The sequence below is a fragment of the Lactuca serriola genome, chromosome 3, assembly GCF_051521515.1.
Source record: "Lactuca serriola cultivar US96UC23 chromosome 3, Lser_US96UC23_V15, whole genome shotgun sequence".
NCBI classification, from domain to species: Eukaryota; Viridiplantae; Streptophyta; class Magnoliopsida; order Asterales; family Asteraceae; genus Lactuca; species Lactuca serriola.
In genome coordinates, this window is record NC_136410.1 from 1,382,057 (window position 1) to 1,396,597 (window position 14,541).

Sequence of the window (14,541 nt, forward strand, 5' to 3'; positions counted from 1 at the left end):
TTTGGCCAAATAAAATTTTGGCAATCCCCATAAAAGATCGAAGCAAAATAAGCTAACTCTAGGGGTCATGTAACTATAATGCCTGCAGATTCGGGCCAGTCAATTAAATAGAATAAGCTATAAAAATGACTTTTTGATTGAAGATTATTTATGATAAATAACCTTAACCAAAGTTATAGTGTATGCGACAAGGGTTCCGTACATATAAAGAACGCTAAAATCTGACTTCGTATGAAGACATTATGCTTCTTCAAAGTTTCACTATAAAACCTACATGTCTCTACATATCGTAAAAAAAAGTAAATTTTCAGTAGATTACTTTTTAGTCTAAGTGATCTAAACGAAATTCATAGTAGTTGTAAACCGATAGCGTGCATATAGAGAACGTCCAAATGTGACTTCATTAAAGGAAGTTATGATTTTTCGAAGTTTCAACGCATCAGTATACGGCTCAGAAACCAAAGTAGAGATCGGTTGATTGTTAGCAAAAACAATCTAAACGAGAGCTAAATATCTCGTCCATATGGTTTTGTCGATATAAAGACAGTCGAGAATATATAATATATGAGAAAGTTATGATTTTTTAACGGGATTTAACAGTCTAATCATGTTAAAAATATAGTTTTGAAAATAAAATGAAAATTAGCCGACAGAGTCTAAATGAAAGTTGTAGATCTCGTCGAGAGATTTTTGGGGATATAAAGAACGTCAAAAACGAAACTCGTATGAAGAACTTATGGAAATTTGAAAATCTGGAAATTTACGCATACATGTGGGTGTGTCCCGTGCACCGATGATGTGGCACTCTCCGGGGGCAATACGTGGTAGTGTCGGATGCCCTTCTCTCTTTTGAGACAAGACGACGTGTCACATGAAAAATGGCAACACGTGGCACCATGAAATGGTGACACGTGGCGGTTTCTAGAAGGCTAAGACACAGACGAACGAGCATGTGACACGTGACATGAGGATGGAGGAGCCGACAAGGCAAGAGTGTACGGTGCGCCTCTTGTCCCTACGCGGCGTACCCTCCGTTTCCTATAAATAAATGTTCCTTCCCATCCATTTTCACACAACGTTTCATATCCTTTCTCCCTGGATCGGTTTTCCTCTCTTAGGAGCCGATTTTATTAACTTTTGGAGTGTTAGTAACAAAAAGCCTTGAGATTCCTAGGAGCCCGCCGACTAGTAGCTATCAGGCCAGAGTTCTGTCATTGCAAATTTTTAGGCTTTGGTCAGGAAGAATCTCTGTAAGTTAAGCTACACTCTATCACTTTTTGTGTAACTTATAATTATGGTCATAAGCCGTTAATATGAACCTATAAATAAGATTTATCAGTAATTTCATGTCGTAATACTGATTTATCTACTTACGGGAGAGGGGTCTTGAATGGATACGTTGGATTGGTTTTTTTATTTCAGAAAAGCTATTATGTCGAAATGATCCTACCTACCAACTAACCTGCCTGACTGATCCAACCTTCCAACTGTCCTGCCTGGCTGATCCTTACTTGATAGATCCTGATGTAGACATTGGGATTAATGAGGATCTAGACTATTATTATTCTCTAGGGATCATTAGACTAAAACTTTGTATTAGTTATACTTAGGTCACGTCAAGGAATATCTAAGGTGTTAGGCAAAACTTTGCCCAGATCATCAGTCACCCACCTAAGTCAAGTGAGTGCATAGTCCCTTTCATGAACATGATTTAATACAAGTATTGATTACGATATTAAATATTTGTTGGAATTCGTATGTGAATTATGTACTTATTGCTTGGATATATGTTGTGTTATGTACAAACTAGATACGGTTCTATTTTATGTTAGGATTAAATAGATAACATCATATAATAGTATTAAACGTAACATTGCTAAGAAGATAAAAGAATAATAATACCTAATGCACTGTAGGGATTATAAATACACCAGAATTAGGTTAGTGTACCCCAAGAATAGAGTTGGTGTTAAGGTTGGTTATAGACACTGTAATCTAGTATAGGGATAAACTTAGACTACCTAGCTCAATTAAGTTTGATAGTAGGTAGTCTCACTAGGAGAATGTGTGTAACCTAGGAATGGAGAGTAAAGTTATGCTCCATGACACTATCAGGTGTCGATGTACGATAGCTCCGTACGAGATGACCAGAAATGGTGGGTCTCGATTGGGCAACTGTTAGCAGCATGTCTAGTCACCCCACATAGTAGGTGACAACATTTGATCATTCTCGACAATCTTGTGAATTACATTACTAGTGTGAGCTCATTACTCACAGAAGTATATGAACTGGAAAACCATATTCATCAATTACTCTAACGGCCCATATGCCTTTATGACTTACATTTGCAGAGGAAGCCCCTAGTTGTGTAGTCAATCTTTTAATGGTTCATCAGGCGAGATAATTTCTCATTGATAATCTTGGACTATGATATGTGAGGATCGGTAGGAATAGATATGTAGGAATGTAAGCCAATATGAATTTAATATGGTAACAGTTGGTTTTGTGGGTCTGATATATCATATCAATATCGTGGGATTGAAATCCCTATGTATCTCACCTGGTTTCCCCAACCCGACCCACTCAGTTTATATGTATCACAAGTATTAAGACTTAAGCTAGTGGAACTTGATTAGGATGTTAAGTGATTAAGAGACAACCCGCAATAGTATTCAGGACCATTAGGTCTTTACGTTGTAACTTATGTATATGTATTGATTATGACATCCTTAGGGTTTTACTTTTTGGAAACAAACATTTGTAAATCAAAATGATATTTTGTATTGGGATTTTCCGCAAATATAAATAAATGATTTTAAAAGTGTGAAGAAAAGTTTTAAATGGTTTTGAAATTAAAGGATGTCACGGTAACTATGGAAGAAGGTTATCAAATCAACAGTGTTTGTAGCTCTCTTCATGGCTAACTCACTAATAAAACTCGCATCTCTAATAACAGCTCCCCGAAGAAGCTTCCCCCAAATAACGGTCTCTCAATGTTACCAGGGAATAAACCTACACGAAGCTTACTACTATTACATGAAGGCCAAAATAGTTCGACTTTCATGATATTTAGTTTAAGACCCAATCCTGGGCCTGTCACTCTAATGATGTCCAATACTTTGGCCATCATTAGACATATGCATGCGTGCCAGGAGTTTAAGGGAGTCATGCAAAGTGACTTGTGAGTCTTGGAACAATCCTTGAAAAAAGTATGGATATGTGTGGAAGGTATTATGGGTCGTATTATTGAAAGTACATGATCCATAACTAGTTCAAGGAAGTGTTATAAAGGATACCAAAAAACTTGTGGACATGTATGTATAGTGTAAGTTAGCTCTGCGCATTAATTTTGATGTGTTTTTCGTTATCTTCCATAGTCGGTATAGTGACCATTCGTGACGGAGGTTTAGGCCTGAGTGAGAGGGATGTCCGCAACATTATACCTGCAGAGGTTTCGAGGTTCATGCTGGAGGATTTTCCTAGCATGATCGGTTTGGTCAAGGATGAGTTGACTTTAGTGATAGATAAGCGATTTAGGATTCTTCGGGCTGATTTGGAGGTTGGTCGACTCAAGACTCATGATGTCACCTTCCGAGATTTTGATGCTTGTGGGGATCCTCGATTTATGTGGATAAGGGAGCCCATCGTCGGTATATGTAACGCCCGTAGATCCGGGCTAGTCAATTAGAAACGTTAAGCGTAAAAAAATGACTTTTTGATGAAATATTATTTAGAATGAATAATCTTAACTAAGTTATAGTATATGTTACAAGGTTTCCGTGCATATAAAGAACGCCGAAATCCGAGTTATAACGAAGAAGTTATGACTTGTCGAAGTTTTGCGACTGAACCGGCACGACACAGCGCGACGTAAATAGTGAATTTACGTTAGAGAGATATTTAGCCTTAGCGATCTAAACAAAAGTCGTAGAGTTCGTTAAACCATGAGCATGCATAAAAAGAACGTCCGAATCTGACTTCGTATGAGGAAGTTATGACTTTTCTAAGTTTCGACTTAGCGGTATACAGCCCGAATACTCGATTTGAGATCGAGCGGTTTTTAGCCAAAACAATCTAAACGAAAATCGAAGATCTCGTCAATTGTAGTGAAACGATAAAAAAGATAGGCGAAAATAGACGTCAGATGAAGAAGTTATGAATTTATAACGAAGTTTTCCCGTCCCGGCCTACTAAAAATAATATAATAAAAATAAAGTCAAAATTAGCCAACGGAGTCTAAATAAAAGTTGTAGAGTATGGTCTGACCTACGTGTGGATATAAAGAACGTCGAAAACGGAGCTCGTATGCGAAAGTTACGCAATTTAGAAGTTGACGAGTCAAGTACGCCCAACGTACTCAGTCGGATGCAACTTGTCTGACCAATACTCGAGTGCCACCAGTCGACGCACGCAGTGACGTCAAAGTACGCCCAGCGTAACCCGAGTACGCCCAGCGTAATCCCAGACCCAGCAGCCTATAAATCGAACTCGAGATCAGCCATTTTCCTTGCGATTTTTCTTACTTTCTCTCTAGTTTTTGCCTCGATTTGCGTGCTAATCATATCCCGAAGCCCCGATATTATTCCCGAGCCCCGAAGAAAGTTCCGAAATCCCGAGGATCCCGAGAAGTGAGATTCCCGAGTCGAAGCTCTGCCCGCGAGGAGTCCGGTTTTTGTGAAGATCTTCCATATCTGCCGAAGAATACTACTTCTACAAGTCGTAGTGTTGTCCGATCATCTTCTGATCAAGTGAGTGTATAGTTACTTTCTTCTAACACATAAATATTAAGTATTTGCTATAAAATACGTGCTATGTGTATAATATGAAGTTGTTTATATGTGTGGGTGTATAGTCCCTTTCATAAACACAGGTATAATACAAGTATTGTTTGAATGTATTAAGTATATGTTTGGGTGAGTGTGTGGTTACTTTCTTCTAACACATAAATATGAAGTATTTGTTATAAAATACGTGCTATGTGTTTATATATTGTTGTTTATTTGAGATGAGTGTGGAATGGATGTTTTATATAGTTTTTAAATGAGTTAAACTGTATATGTATTTTGTATCTACAAATATGTTGGGTAGAACATGGGTAGATGAGATAGTTGGTATGTGATAAAACGATGAGGTATGAAAGATGATTAAGAATGATATTGGCAGATGCACCAATTAGAGAATATCATAATACTAGCAGATGCGCTTAAGAATAATATCGGTAGATGCACCAAGTAGTGAATGTCGTAATCCTGGCAGATGCGCTTATAGGATAATCCTGGCAGATGAGCTTATAGGATAATGTCGGCAGATGCGCCTAAAAGAGAATGTCATAAACCTGGCAGTCGCGCCTCATAGTGTATGACGTAATCCTGGCAGAGGCGCTTAAAGGATAATGTTGGCAGATGCACCTTATGTAGCAATGGAAGTTTGTGCTAATTCCTTAGGTCAATCCTTAGGAATGAATGAATGACGGGTAGTTGAATTCCTAGGGTAAAATCCTAAGAAAGATAATAGGGATGGGTAATTGAGTTGATTGTTTGATGGTTGAATATAATAATTATATTATTGTGGGTTGAAAACCCTATATGCTCACCAGGCTCCCAAGACTGACCCACTCAGTTTTCTTTGCATTACAGGTAATGGCACAAGAGTATAAGTTGGTGGACTTGACGAGAGATTTTGGATTATAGGCCAGTAGTTATGAATAACTGTTGTAAGGTCTATTTTGTTCTGTTTATGCTTTTGGTCTGTATTGAACATGACATCCCGAGATTTTGTTATATAATGAAAATACATTTCTTTAAAGAAATGCTTTGATAATTTTTATCATATTTTGTTTTGGGAACAAATTCCGCAACTGTTTTCTTTAAAAGATTACTCTGATTTTATAAAACAAAGCATAAACAAATCGGTCTTTTCTGGCCGTGAAAATGGGGATGTCACAGTATGCGTTGGATCGCCGATGTTGAGAGTGCCTTTCTTGCCAACTTTTGTTTGGTCGAGGCCAATGTCGGATTTGTGGTGTGTCTGTTGTGTGATGGAGCTAGGAATTACTGTCGCTAATGAGCTTTAAAATTCAAATCATTATTTTAAACTGATTCATTTTACATGTGATATACTGAGAGATAAATTATGAATAATATTGACTTTAATTTTGACTCTCAAATATTTTGTTGATTTAATAGATTTTATAAGTTAATAACCGAATTATCGATATGCTTATGTAATGAGTTTTTTTTTTAAAAAAAAAAAACCTAAACGGTTATGAATTTTAAAGTCAAAAGCTATAAATAAAGGAGTTAAAAGCAATGTTATTTTTTTGAAGTCAAAAGCAATATTAATTAAAGAAACTGATATCTCGTATATAAATAGAATGATATGTTTCAATTGCTAACATAATTATTGAATTTAAAGATTCTATAATTAAATATAATTGCGTTTGAATTCTATTTGGAGAAGATGATGTCAGTAATTTAATCTAAATGTGAAAAAAATAGGATTAAAATACAATCAAGGGCCCTAATTGCTTCATTGGTGAACTAATGGTTCATTTTTACTAATATTTAGAGATTAGAGATGAAAATTTTTGATTATATTGTAACACCCCGAGATTCAGGTATATTTCTTTCATCCTTGTTCTTTATTGATTGGGCATGTTTAGTCCTTGAGTGGTGGGATTGTAGCAAGTGAGTACGTTGGGCGTACCATAGGGGTACGCTGCGCGTACTCATGCGCTTAATTTGGACGCGGAGTCGCCAAGGTACGTGGGGCGTACCTAGAGTTACGCCGGGCGTACCCGGCCCAGGTGCAAAACCCTAATCCACCTTGTGCACTATTTAAAGGGTGTTATGGCTCATTCCTTAGCCTCCATATCAGTGAGTGAAACCCTAAAAGAGAGCCCCATCGTCCTTAGTGTGTGAGAGTGTTGATTTGAGCTTCTTGGTGCTTTAGTGACTTGGTGAAGAAGAAGGAAGGGAGTTCTTGGAAGCTAAAGCTTGAGGTGCCATTTTGGATCTGAGATCTACAGAGAAAAGGGCTACACTTGGAGGTATAAAGTTCAAAACTTTCCTCTTCTTTTGGTTGTTGTTGTATGTGCCCTTTTTAGGGCTAAAAACCCCAAAGGTGGAGACTTTATGAGTGTAAAGTGCTCCATGGTCCGAGATCTGTCCCCTTTCAGTGTTATTGGTGATTTAGAGTCATAAAGTTTCCATCTTGGATGTTAGTTTGAAGTCATGCATGTGTATTTAGCCTTCTAGAGTTGAAGGTTGGATCATTGTGAGAGTTGGTGACTTGTTCAGCCATGCAAAGGCTTAAAGTCATCAACTTTATGGATTAAGGGGCTTAGATGGGGTCAGATCTAAAATATGGACGTAGGTCTTAACTGTTTAAGACCTCAAGAGCTAAAGGGCTGAAGTAGGGGAGTACGCCGGGCGTAATCCCTAGTACGCACCGCAAACTGGGTGGCGCTCCCCGATTCTGAGGTGCAGCCGGGTACGCTCAGCGTACACATCTGGTACGCGCAGCGTAACCCGAAGAGTTGACTTTTGGTTGACTTTTAGGGTATGGTCTACTGTGGGGCCTTTGAGTTATGAGAGGGGTAAAATGGTCTTTTACCATTCTGAGAGTGTCATAAGAGAGCAAAGCCTAGCCTTTGAGAGTTATATTAAATAAAGTGTTTATTTCATATGATTAGGGGGAGGCTAGGCCAGCGTTTACCGGGTCAGAGATTTACCGAGATACCGAGGTGAGTCTTCTCACTATACTTTACCTAGTGTGTTAATAGAGTTATGTGACAGAGTACTATAGAGTTATATGCCAATGTGATTGCATGTTATTTATGTGTTGTGATTTATGGTGATATGTGATATGCATGATTCAGAGTTATAGAGTTGGGACTTTTGGGTCCCTAGAGTTAGGGCCAGAGGGCCCACAGAGAGTTGGGGCTGGAGGGCCCCACTGAGACACATTGACCAGATGGTCAACAGAGTTACAGCCTCGAGTGGCTATTATGTGTTAGTGTGGTATTTTGGGAAACTCACTAAACTTTTGCTTACAGTGTTCAGTGTTATGTGTTTCAGGTATCAGTGATGACCGCGGGAAGGCGCCGGCTTGATTCGTACACACGAATATGGGATTTGATGTATTTTGATCTTGGGAGATATTTTGTGAACAAAAACATGATGCTATGACATTTTATGAATGAATGGTTTTGTTAAAAATGTGTTTACAATTGCAAAAAATTGTTTAATTTTTACGTCGTTACATATATTAATCGATTAAGTAATATAAAAAATAGGTTATCAGACTTTGATTATATTTTATAAATCATATTTTTGATTTTGTAAATACTCTATTTGCAAAATATAACTTAATATCAGTAAAATGGTAGTTTGGAATAACTTTATTACAAATATTTTTGTCTTTTATTATATCTTATTTTATTTATAATGATTCAATAAATAATTTAAAATTTTCGATAAGGTGATTCCAATTATATTTTTTTACGTAAAAATAACTTTTTAGTAAACTAAGTTAAATAAAAAATTTATATAAAAAGTAAAACTAGTCAAATAGAGATTTTATGCAAAAAAACATTTTTTATTATATTTATTTATGTATCAAAATAGTTTTTTGATAGATATTATGCAAGTGATATGAATCTTTTGATCACTAAACACGTTATATTTTTTAGCAGGGTCGACCCAAACATATTTGAGGCCCGACCAAAACTAAAATAGAGGCTAGGCTTCCAGTTACTAGAAATTTGGTATGATCATTTATAATCATATTAATTTTGAGTTCTTTTACCAACAATACTTCCTTTCTATTGGACCATTTTTTTAATACTCATTTGATGTAGCTTTCTGGTGGCATACGTGTTATTCACTGCTCCCAACAGCGGTGAGCGCGGTACGGTTCGGTGCGGTTATTAGTCAAAACCTCACTACTAACCGTAAATGCGGTTAATCCATTTCAAAACCGCGTGATGCGGTTATTTTTGCGGTGCGGTTAGGTGGTTATTTTTGCGGTGCAGTTTTGTTTTTTCTGTGTTGCGGTTATTAACCGCATGGATTTGGTGCAGTTATTTTGTGTGATTTTTAACCACAGTTTAGAGCTCAAATAGTTTTAAGAGTTCAAACGTATTACTTGTAATAATAAAAAAACCATAACTCATAAGACAATTAACTATTTAATTTAAACCACAAACAACTAATATCTTAAAAACGTCAAGCCAATAGTAATTAACAATAAATATCTTAAAATTGTTTAATTTCATCATTTTTCAAAGTTAAACATAAGAAAAACTAACACTTTTGTCTACTAGTATTTTATCCGTCTTTCATTCATGAAACTTGTCTTATTTTTAATATTTAATAAAATAATAATTGATAAAAATAAATTATATAAAATATATGCGATGCGGTTTTTTGTGGTTTTTTACGTTTTTTGAAAACTAACAACCGCACCGCACCACAAATTTGCAGTTTTTGAAAAACAGAAAACCTCACCATCGGTTTTTATTGTAATTGCGATTTTTTGGTTGCAGTTTATACGATCAATTTTAGTTGGTATGCGGTTTTTCTCACCTCTCCCGCCTCCCCTCCCGATTACACATGGACAACTGATGATCGCTCATCACCGCCTCTCCGTTTATTGATTTCTCTCAAACCTTCTCTCATTTCAATTCCACCCCTCCCTCTCTCTTTCATCGTTCTCTCTGATTTCTTACCCATCTCCAGCTACGCTGCCTGCGACAGCCTCCGCCATCGACAACCACCTCCACCGTCCCTTGAATGGTCACCATAACCTTATTTGGCAATTAGAATCAGTTGTGTCGTACTGGTCGGTGCTATAGATTACGTTTCCTTTTGCTTCTTCTCTATCACCGCCACCTCCTGTAATATCAATTGGGGCCTTCTTTTGCTTCAGTTGGATTGATTTCTATTTACATGAGGAGTAACCTGATATGTCAATTTTTTCGAAATGAACACTTTTCGTACTATACATTGCTAAAGTTATTCTTCTGCTTTCCTTTCATTCAAAATTGTTTGTTCTCCCTTTAATTGGTTTACAATAGACTATGCTTATTTGACCTAACTTGTTTACTTATAGTGTGATGGCTTAAAATTGACATGTGGTTTAGGTGATGTTTGTGATTTTTTGATTTATTTTCTCTGTGTGGATATTCTGTTACTCTCAATTTAGGTTTATCTTTTGGCTATCATCAGGTTCAACTGATGTCTCTGGCTTCCTCTTTGCTGCCTCAAACCCACCGAAGCATACTTCCACAGATTGATCCGGTGGGGTATTTGCATGCAGCTCCACATCTAAAACCCTGCAAACCAGGTTTGTTCCCAGTCTTTCAAAAAAAACTTCATCTGTTTTTTTTTGCTATAAGTGTGATTTAGATGTCTCAGAGTCTACAAAGGCTATATGAGTTTCAAATTAGGCATATTTTGCCCGTCTCTAATAACCTTTATAGGTCTTTTTTTGGCGATGTATTGTTCTTTGATGTAGCTCCTTAAGTAATAACCTCACCAAAATTTATTAATTAGCGCCTTTGGCATTCTTGAATAGTTTACTCACTTACAAAGTTCATGAATCAGGGCCTTCCTCCATTTAAGTTTGGGTGTAGGAAGATTTCCATGGAATATGCTATTTTCAGTACCTCAAAATTCCAAATGTCTTCCATGGGCTGCCTATTTATTTAAATTTTATTTTACTTAATTAAAAAAAACCTGCTGATGGAGATTGTGATGCTTCTTGCAACATTATGCTTATCTTTTTTATGGGTTGCTATTTGATGCTTCTTGGGTACTCTTAATTTATCTTCATTATATCTACTCTGATTTTGCTTTCCCAAAGATTCAATGTGTGTGATTTGTACTCCATATAACTGTGTTTTTTATTCTTTAGGTTTCCTCTGTTATTTACCTGTTAAATTTGAGATTTTTGTCGTTACTTTCTTTTGTTGGACGACAATTAGGAAGTTATGTAAGCTTCAATTGAAAGGATTATCTTACCCAGAACCTCTTCAATTTATTATTAGCTTTACGTTTCACTATTTATAGTCTTGGAGAGTCATCTGTTTTACTTGGTAAGATTCTTCTGTTTTAATATCATACTTATAAATTTTGACTATTATGCCCTCATGGATGAATGGTGATATGTCATATTTTTTATAGGTCCATACATGCTTGGTGATCTTCGCTGCAGTTGCACCACCCGTTGCTTTAAAGGAAAATCTCTTGCATGAGTTCCTTATTCAACTTGCTTTTTTTCTTCCTTCACTTGGTTTTCTAAATGTGTGAAATGCAAGAAATATTAATATACTTTCATTTATTTCTTTACTATTATTTTTTTAAAGATTATTATAGTAATAGTTCGGTTGCTGTATTGGTAAAATGCTAAATTGATTTTGTTTAGATATTTATGATAAATAAAATCAATTTTTTTAGTAAACAAACAATACAAAGTCAATATAAAAATATTGATTTGCTTCTTATAAACAGAAGGATCTTAGCAGCAGTTGATCTTGTAGGCAAACATGCTTTGGCTAGGGTAGGTTTTATTTGGATTTTCATCATTTCATGCTCTTTATTTCATAAAACATGCTAACTATTTATTTATTTATTATTGTTTTTTTTTTTTTGTAGATTTTCTATTTTGTTGGATTTGGATTATTCTGTCTTGAATTGTTACTCAACATTGAAGGTGTAAAACAAGAAATAAGAATTGGTTTACTTCAGTCTTACCTGAGGGTTATTTCTGTCTTTTTTTTTTTTTTTTTAAATTTTATTTATCAAGTTGTATTTATTGATTGTGCATTTTTCTATTATACCGGATTGTAATCTATTTGATACCCTTAGCTAACCAACAACACAAACATAAATCCAAACCCTCCAATTCATGCATAAATAAATAAAACGTTATGATGCGTACCAAAATGTCCCAATAATCAGTTTTAAATAATTAATCAATAACATGTTTTACAATCGAACACTTTCTAACCCCTGCAATGCACAGGGTCCTTCCCTAGTTAAATTTAATTTAGATTTGATAAAGAGTTTACTATTAAGATATGAACCAAATATGTAAGTTCTTTAGGCAACTACAAATTTATTATGGTTATGTGAAGAATTTTATATATAAGCTAGTTCCTACAAATTTAAATTAAATTTTGAAATACAAATGTCAATCATAAACTTAGACCCAAACACTTTAATGAATTAAAATCTCTAGCCAATTAAACTAGATGATGTGTTGTATGATGTATTTATTTAGATATATTTTTACATAAAACATAAAATAAAATAGGAAAGAATTTGCACATTGATATTATAAGAAATTATGTTTTTAGTAGGTAATCTTAAGTATTATTTAGAGTAAATTACACGAATGGTCCCTGGTTTGGGGTAATTTGTGCGTTTGGTCCATAACTTATTTTTTTAACTTGAAAAGTCCATACTATTTGTTTTTGTTACATGTTTGGTCCCTACTGTTTGTTTTTGTTACGCGTTTGGTATCTGTCTTAGCTAAAAATACTATTATTTAAATAGGAAAAATTGGTGGGGTAGGTAAGGTAAGGTGAGAGGGTGGGGTAGTAAGGTAAGGTGAGAGAGTGGGGTTGGGGATGTGTTTATTTTAATAAATTAAAAATCAAGGGTAAAATAGTTTTTTTAGATAAGACAGGGACCGGACACGTAACAAAAACAAACAGTAGGGACCTTCCAAGTTAAAAAAATAAGTTATGGACCAAACACGTAAATTAACCTAAAATATAGGAACTATTTATATAATTTACTCTATTATATATAAATATCTTTACGTTTAAAAATAAAAATAGGCATAGATGGAAGAAATATATAGAATAGTAATATCTAAATAACTGAATCATCCTAAACGAAGGAGAATTGTAACATTCATATATTTTAGTAAGATATATCGATATTGAAGAGGATTCAGTGTTTTCTTAAATGTTATATACAATTATAAATAATTAAAACTTCTTAACTGTGATAATTAAGATAAATGTATTATAAGAGTTTATTTTATATTTAAATTCATTCAAAAGGGTTAAATGTCATAAATGAAAATCGAAATAAAAAGGAAATAAAAAGAAATCAAAATAAATGCAAAGTAGAAAACTGAAGCGGATAAATATAGATTTTCAAAAAGTATCACATACATGTAAGAAAATAAAATTTAGAGGAGAATACTAAACAAGCTGGAAATTTCAGGGACAAAAGATGTAAATTTGATTTCAAATGAGATAACATGATCTTGTTCCTTTCAAGATAATTAAAAAGTGGAGTAAAATGCAACGCTAAGATTTTTTTGTTAAAAGAAACGGCCACCTTACCAAGTGATCTGTAACAATTTTATGAAGATAATTTAACAAATTTATTAATATTGTAATACAAACAAATTATAAAATTGGGCCTCAAACTTTGATGGGCGCTAGGCCATCACTTAGTTTGTCCTATTGGGTCGGGCCTAGATTTTTAACCATATAAAATTTGATCCCAACATAGTTTTAACCATATCATACATTATCACACATACTTATAAAACTAGCATTTTTTCTTGAATCCCATGCATTTGAAACCCCCATTATTTTTTCTTTTCACCACATTCATTTGAAACTCCCATGACTTTTCAATTTCTTTATAATAATAATTATAATTTGGTAATTAGGTTAAATAAATATCAAATCTAAAGGATAATCATATATAAACTAAATTATACATACTTATAAAGCTAGCATTTTTTCTTGAATCTCATGTATTTGAAACCCCCATTCTTTTTTCCTTTCACCACATTCATTTGAAACTCCCATGACTTTTCAATTTCTTTATAATAATAATTATAATTTGGTAATTAGGTTAAATAAATATCAAATCTAAAGGGTAATCATATATAAACTAAATTTCAATATTAAAATAATATCTTTAATTCTTCTTATAAAATTATGTTTTTTAACTTTTAGCATATCATACTTAATTTATTAGTTTTAATATATTGTTGGATGTAAACCATTATTATTTTAAAGGTATAATTTTTGAACAATTTGTATAAAATACTTCAATTATTAATTAAAATATAACATTATAGGCTCAACTTAAATATAATTTTTATTTAACTTAAACAACCCAAATATTATTTTATAAATAGTTAAAAATGATAAATTATAGTGTCTTTCTAATAATGATTGTAAGTTGGTTAATAAGGTTAAATAAATATCAAACCTAAAGTGTAATCATAAATAGACTAAATTTCAATTTTAAAATAATATCTTTACTTCTATTTATAAAGTTATTTCTTTAAATTTTAACATATTATACTTAATTTATTAGATTTAAAATGTTGTTGCATGTAAACCATTATCAATTTAAAGCTACAACTTTTGAACAGTTTGAACAAAATACTTAAATTGTTAATTTAAATATAATATTACAGTGTCAACTTAAATATAAATTTCAGTTCCACTAAAAAGGCCAAATAATAGTTTGTAAATAGATAAAAGTGATAAATTATAG

The 14,541-nt window shown here is 33.9% G+C and overlaps 1 long non-coding RNA gene across 1 annotated transcript; it reads left to right on the plus strand.

Annotated features, from left to right (window-relative positions):
* The first annotated feature begins 9,603 nt into the window (after nt 1-9,603).
* On the plus strand, nt 9,604-11,750 carry LOC145091311 (uncharacterized). The gene is made up of 3 exons (XR_013702117.1): nt 9,604-10,348; nt 11,188-11,563; nt 11,659-11,750. It is a non-coding gene; the product is annotated as an uncharacterized LOC145091311 (long non-coding RNA).
* Nucleotides 11,751-14,541: the final 2,791 nt, after the last annotated feature.